At 42.4% G+C, this 5,697-nt stretch overlaps 1 pseudogene; it reads right to left on the bottom strand.

Moving 5' to 3' along the window:
- Window positions 1-337: 337 nt before the first annotated feature.
- Window positions 338-836, bottom strand: LOC109701719 (ferritin light chain pseudogene; annotated as a pseudogene).
- Window positions 837-5,697: the final 4,861 nt, after the last annotated feature.

The following is a 5,697-nucleotide window of genomic DNA, read 5'->3' as shown; positions in this document are numbered from 1 at the left end:
TCACTTCATTATTACATTTAATATTTTGTTTCTTTTTGGAGTACTGAATTTTGAACCCAGGGCTTCACACTTGCTCTGCCACCTGAGCTATGCCTCCAGCCTTTTTTGCTTTGGTTATTTTGGTCTTGCCTTTTGACCACCCAGGCTGGCTTGAATTACAGTCCACTTATTTTTCTCTCTTCCTTTTTTCTTTTGCATGCAAAGCTTTATTTTAATTTGTTCCAAAATTTGAGAGGGGCTCCAGGGCAGTTAAGAAGCTGCCTAGTGGCTGGAGAGGCTCAGGCTGAAGGTGACAGCAGGGATGCTGAAGTGCCCTCCAAGGCTGGAGGGAAATGGTTTAGTCGTGCTTGAGGATCAGGCACTGGAACAGATACTCACTCAGCCTGGCCTCGTGGCCCACCTGCTGGCAGAGGTTAGTCAGGTGGTCACCCATCTTCTTGATAAGCATCAAGGAAGTCACCTCCAGGAAGTCACAGAGGTGGGGGTCTGTGTGAGCCGAGCTCAGGGCATGGAGATCCAGAATGTCTTGGTTCAGGCTTTTCTCTAGGGTCAAGGCAGCCTCCATGGCTTCCAGGGTTTTGCCCCACATGTCTTCAGAAGGCTCTGCCTGTCCTGGAAATCGCGCAGCCGCCAACCTGCTTCTGCATCTTCAGGAGACACTGGGCACCCTCGCCCTTCTCTTCCACCAGCTCGCAGAAGTGGCCCACGCTATCGTCACAGTGGAAATAGAAGCCCAGAGACAGGGAGGTGTAGGAGGCCCGCAGATTCAAATTGACCAGACGGTTGACAGTAGCCTCCACTTTGGTGGAATAATTCTGAAGAATCTGATAAATCATGGTTGGTTGTTAGTTCAAAGGTAATCACACACACACACACACACACACACACACACACACATACCGCAAAAGAAAGAACGGTTGGGCTTTTCCTAGAAGAAGATGGGCGAGATGGTTCCAGAGGTAGTGACTGAGAGGAGATCCCAATGAAGACAGTGACTGAAAGAGAGGGAGTTTCTGGGTCTGTTCAATCCAAACACTGTTGAAGCAAGAAACAGATCTGCAGGATCTTCAGGAGAGCTCCAATCCTCCTATTTTAAGCTTCCCATTGTCACTGGGATGACAGGTATGTCTCACCATGACCAACTTGTCTCCTTGAGATGAGGTTTCACTAACTTTTTTGCCAGGGCTGAACTGGAGCCTCAACCCTCAGATCTCAAGCTTGGGATGACAGGTGTGTACCACTGCACCCAACTATTAGTTGAAATGAGGTCTTGCTAATTCCCTGCTCCAGCTGGTCTCAAATCAATGTCCTCCTGATCTTAATCTCCCAAGTAACTAGGATTACAGGTGTGAGCCACTGTCACATATGCTCTTTGTAATGAAAGCTGTGATGATTTAGAAATTTGCTCAGCAAAATTTTAGCTCCATTTTCCTCTCTCTACACAGAGCTTGGTGATAGTGAGTATGACTGTGTGACATGCACTGACCAGTAGAAATCTGACAACCATAGTGTGGGCCAAGGCTTGCCATGATAGAGCATGTTGTGCCTAACCAGCTGGCTCACATAGGGTGACAGACATAAAAGCAGAACCTAACCAGTAAGCTGGAGCCAACCTGGCCAAGCCAGCTTAAATCACAGATTGCCCCAGGCCATGTTCACATGTTTCAGTGAGAATAAATGATTGCCACTTTAAATCACTAAGTTTTAGGGTAGTTTTATTACATAGCATCTGTGTGGTAAGAGCTGGCTGATACAAGGCCTGAACTTCTCAACGTGATTCATCTTATTTTACTCATGTGAAGTTCTAAGGCACATTCCTGGTGCATATTTCTTGAGCAAATGAATGGATGAATAAAGGAATGATTAAAGAGCCCTAGAGAAAGATTGAAGATCCAGGGAGCATAAAGTACTCATTAGTTGAGTGAAAATTTACTGAATACTTTTTTCATGTCAAGCATTGTGCTGTTGGAAGGGCATTCAGTGGTCAGCAAACTGGACTTGGCTTGTCGATGCCACTTGGTGGTTTGGGATAGCTTGAGAGCCAGGGATTCATAATGCAGGCAATATGCAAACTCTGATTATCCTCGAATCGCATGCGAGGGCACCAAAGTAATCAGAGAAGTGATAATGAATAGGAAAGAGCAGAAAGATCCCTCTCTCACTGCTGATTCCCATTATCTCAGGTTAAGAGCAAATCCCAGGCAGATAGGAGGCACTTGCATCCATTTGAAGAAAATGAGTTAGTAGAAGCTGCCCAATGGGTAAAATCAAAATCTATTGGTTGGTCATTTTCTGATTGTGGAATGACACCTCTATTCCTTTCCACTATTATAGAAAGGCTATAACACGCTGAGTCTAAATGCCATTATCATTTGGAAATTAAAAAAACTGGATCCATGACATCCAGATCTGACAGTGTGATCTCAATGTCCATCAGGGATTCTGCCTGAACCTTGATAAAAATAACAATGTGTCCTTTCTCTGAAAGCTTTTCCTAACTACTAAGCATTTCCATCATGCTCTCCTGCCTCTCCCACCTACTCACTCCAAAGACATGCCTAAGGTAGCTTGTGGCCAGATGCCTTCCATTTCCCACAGAAAAAGCGCCAGGAATCTGGAGCGTGTGCTGAAATTCTTAAACTGCTGGAGGCACCAACCAAGTCAATTTTAAGTCCAGCCTCTCTTGCTGTGGACAATAGCCACTGGGTAGAAAAAGTCATCCAGCATGTGTTTTAGTGTCACCAAAGATTTTTGTTTATTTGTGTCTATGCTTTGAAAGAGCAGGTGGCTAAGACAAGTAGACTGTTAGAGAGAAAAGGCAACTTTTGCAGGGCTCAGAGAATGACACATGGCTTTATCCAAAACTAGCACTTTCAACTTGAATGAATAACTTGGGACATTTTACTCATTTCAATAAATAATGGTTTGAAATTTTTAAAACATTCTAATGAGGACAGAATCTGTAAGAAAATAAACTTTCCAATGGGGACCTGTTTTCTAATCACTATGCAGCTTAAAGGTGGTAACACATGAATAGCATTAAGTATACAATTTAGCATATGGTGGCAACAACAAAAATAATAATAGGGCCATTTATTGAGTACTTATGATCTGGCAAAGAAGTATGCTAAATGCTGTGAAAGTTCCATCTTTAATTAGCCTTTTCAATAATTCTAAGACCTACGAATGGCATGCATTGCCATTTTACATGCAAGGAGGTTAAAGTTCAGGAAGATGAACCTCCTTATCTGAAGTCACACATCTAGAATGGAGCCAGGATTTAATCCACACAATCCACACAATGGATTATTGTCATTGTCATCATCACCATCATCTAGAAAAACTGTAATCAGAAATATTAGGTGCCATAAATAGAAAAGTCATTTCATGAAGGTGGTAGTTTTCTGGACTATTACTACTAAGAGAGGTTGTTACTTACAAATTTAAGTGTGATTTTTAAGGCCAAACTGTAAGAGATGGGTAAAAAGAAAGGAAAATGTTTTGAGTCCAAATGACTTTGTTCTGGCTTCACACAATAGTACAGGCAAAGTACCTTCTTGAGTGTAGACCCCAATTCCCCAACCTCTGCGTGTGTCCACCACCTCTACCATGTGACTTTGCAGTTTTCCTTACTAAAGCTGCAGTCAACTTCACTATGCCTTGAATCAGAGTTTGGCCATGTGTAATGGTTTGGGTATGAAGTACCCCCCAGTGGCCTGTATATTGAATAGCACCAGTTGGTGGTGCTATTTTGGGAGGTTCTGAAAACTTTAGGAGATGGAGCCTACCAGGGTGAAGTTGGTCATTGGAGGCATGTCCTTGGGGGCTTATCTTATCCCAGTCCTCCCCTATTTCCTATTTACCATGAAGGGGGTAGCCTCTGCAATGCTCCTGCTGCCATGATGTTCTGCCTTACCATGTACCCAGGATCAACAGAGCTATGGACTAAAACTATGAGCCAAATCCATCATCCCTTCAGTTGCTTATGTCAGGTATTTTGTCTCTGTGATGAACAGCCTGACTAACACACAATGTGATTTGTTTAGGCCAAATGAATGGAGTAGAAGTGACTGTGGGCTAATTTGAGTCTTGTGTATTGCTGTTTGCCATGTTTTTCTGCAGTCACTGAGATAAGCACATGTTTAGGCCAGCCTAACAGTTCCAGGAAGAACTGCCATGATTTCCTAGCTAAGGTGTCACAGTCATAATCAAGAACAGCCTAGAGCTGAATCCAGGCTAACTTATAGAATCATTGATGAGACCAGCCCATCAGTCAACCTCCAACCAACCCACTGACATGAAAGCTGTAAGTAATTGCTATTTCAAGCCACTTCATTTTGAAGCCACTTGTGATGCATTATCATATAACAGTTACAGAATAACTACATGTATGCCCAGTACATGGCACATAGCAGCTATTGAATAAAGAATAATTCTTTGTCATATTGCTTCAACCAATCAGAGAAATCCCAGTTCATCCCAGTGAAAAGTCACAAAATTATGCTAAGTTCACCAATTAGAAGGTTGAGGAAGTGATTTCAGGGACATCATTTATAGATGCTTCTACTTTGTCTCCTTGCTGGTAGTAAGGGAAGCAAAGCAATAGCCAGATTGTGGCCCTCCTGTGCCAGAAAAGTGCATCTCCACCTTCAGCACATAAATGGTCTGACAGCCTCAGAGCAGGTTTTCCCAGGGTAATTATTTCCATTGCCACAATCAGTTATTTCCATGTCATAGTCAGTTCTCTTTGCTCCTGACTTTTCATTTCTACAAAAATGACAGTGTCTGATTTAGCTCTTGGAAAAGGATAGGTAGTTTGGGAGTCTGGAGGAGAAAAGGAAGGGAGGAAAGGAACAAAATTACTCACCAAAATGAGCTTTACAATTATAAAGTGCTAATGAAATTCGAAATAACAACAATAATTATGCTTCCAAGGCCGAAACCTCACATTCTTTCACCATGAATATTCATTCCCATGTTATCTTTCTGAAGAATAAAAAATCGAATCAAACAGTAATATGCATGCTGGGTGGTGTTGCTGCGGGTGTGTGTATGTGTGTCCCTTTCTCATTTTCTATTTTTACCTGGATCAGGGAAAGCCTCTGCCTTGAGATTGTATATTCTAATATATTTTGTAGCTGTGATTTGTGTCTCACTGGGTATCCATGTGCAGGCACCTTAAGTAGAAGATGATTAAAATATAAATAAAATGTAAGTTAAAAAGAAGTATGTATATAAAAGAAGAATGTAGGGCTCAAACAACTTTTTACAATTGCTAAATGGTCACAGGTGGAATATCACTTTGACTTAGAACTTGGCAGCCAGGATTGTGTACAAGGGAATCCAATGTATCTTGTATCGTCTGGCAAGGAAGATCAGGAGTTCATTGCTCTGTTATCAATAGAGGAATGCAGTTTCCTATCTGAAGTTGTCTTCAGTTGGCTCCCATGCTCAGAAATTATATCTGTACAGCAGCCAACATTATAACACACTGTAAATATATGTGCAGGGTATTAGTCGGCTCCAGCTGCCATAATAAAAATGTCACAAGATGGGGGATTTATTTTCTCACAGTTCTGGAGGCTGGAAGTCCAAGCTCAGGGTACTCCTGGGTTAGTGTCTGGTGGGGGCTCTCTCCTTGGGTTGCAGATGGCCACCTTCTCTTTATGTTTTTATGTGGTCTTTCCTGGGCCATGG

This window comes from Castor canadensis, chromosome 13, assembly GCF_047511655.1.
Source record: "Castor canadensis chromosome 13, mCasCan1.hap1v2, whole genome shotgun sequence".
Taxonomy (NCBI): domain Eukaryota; kingdom Metazoa; phylum Chordata; class Mammalia; order Rodentia; family Castoridae; genus Castor; species Castor canadensis.
Note: the sequence above shows the minus strand (reverse complement) of the source record. Positions and strands in the feature narration are given on the sequence as shown.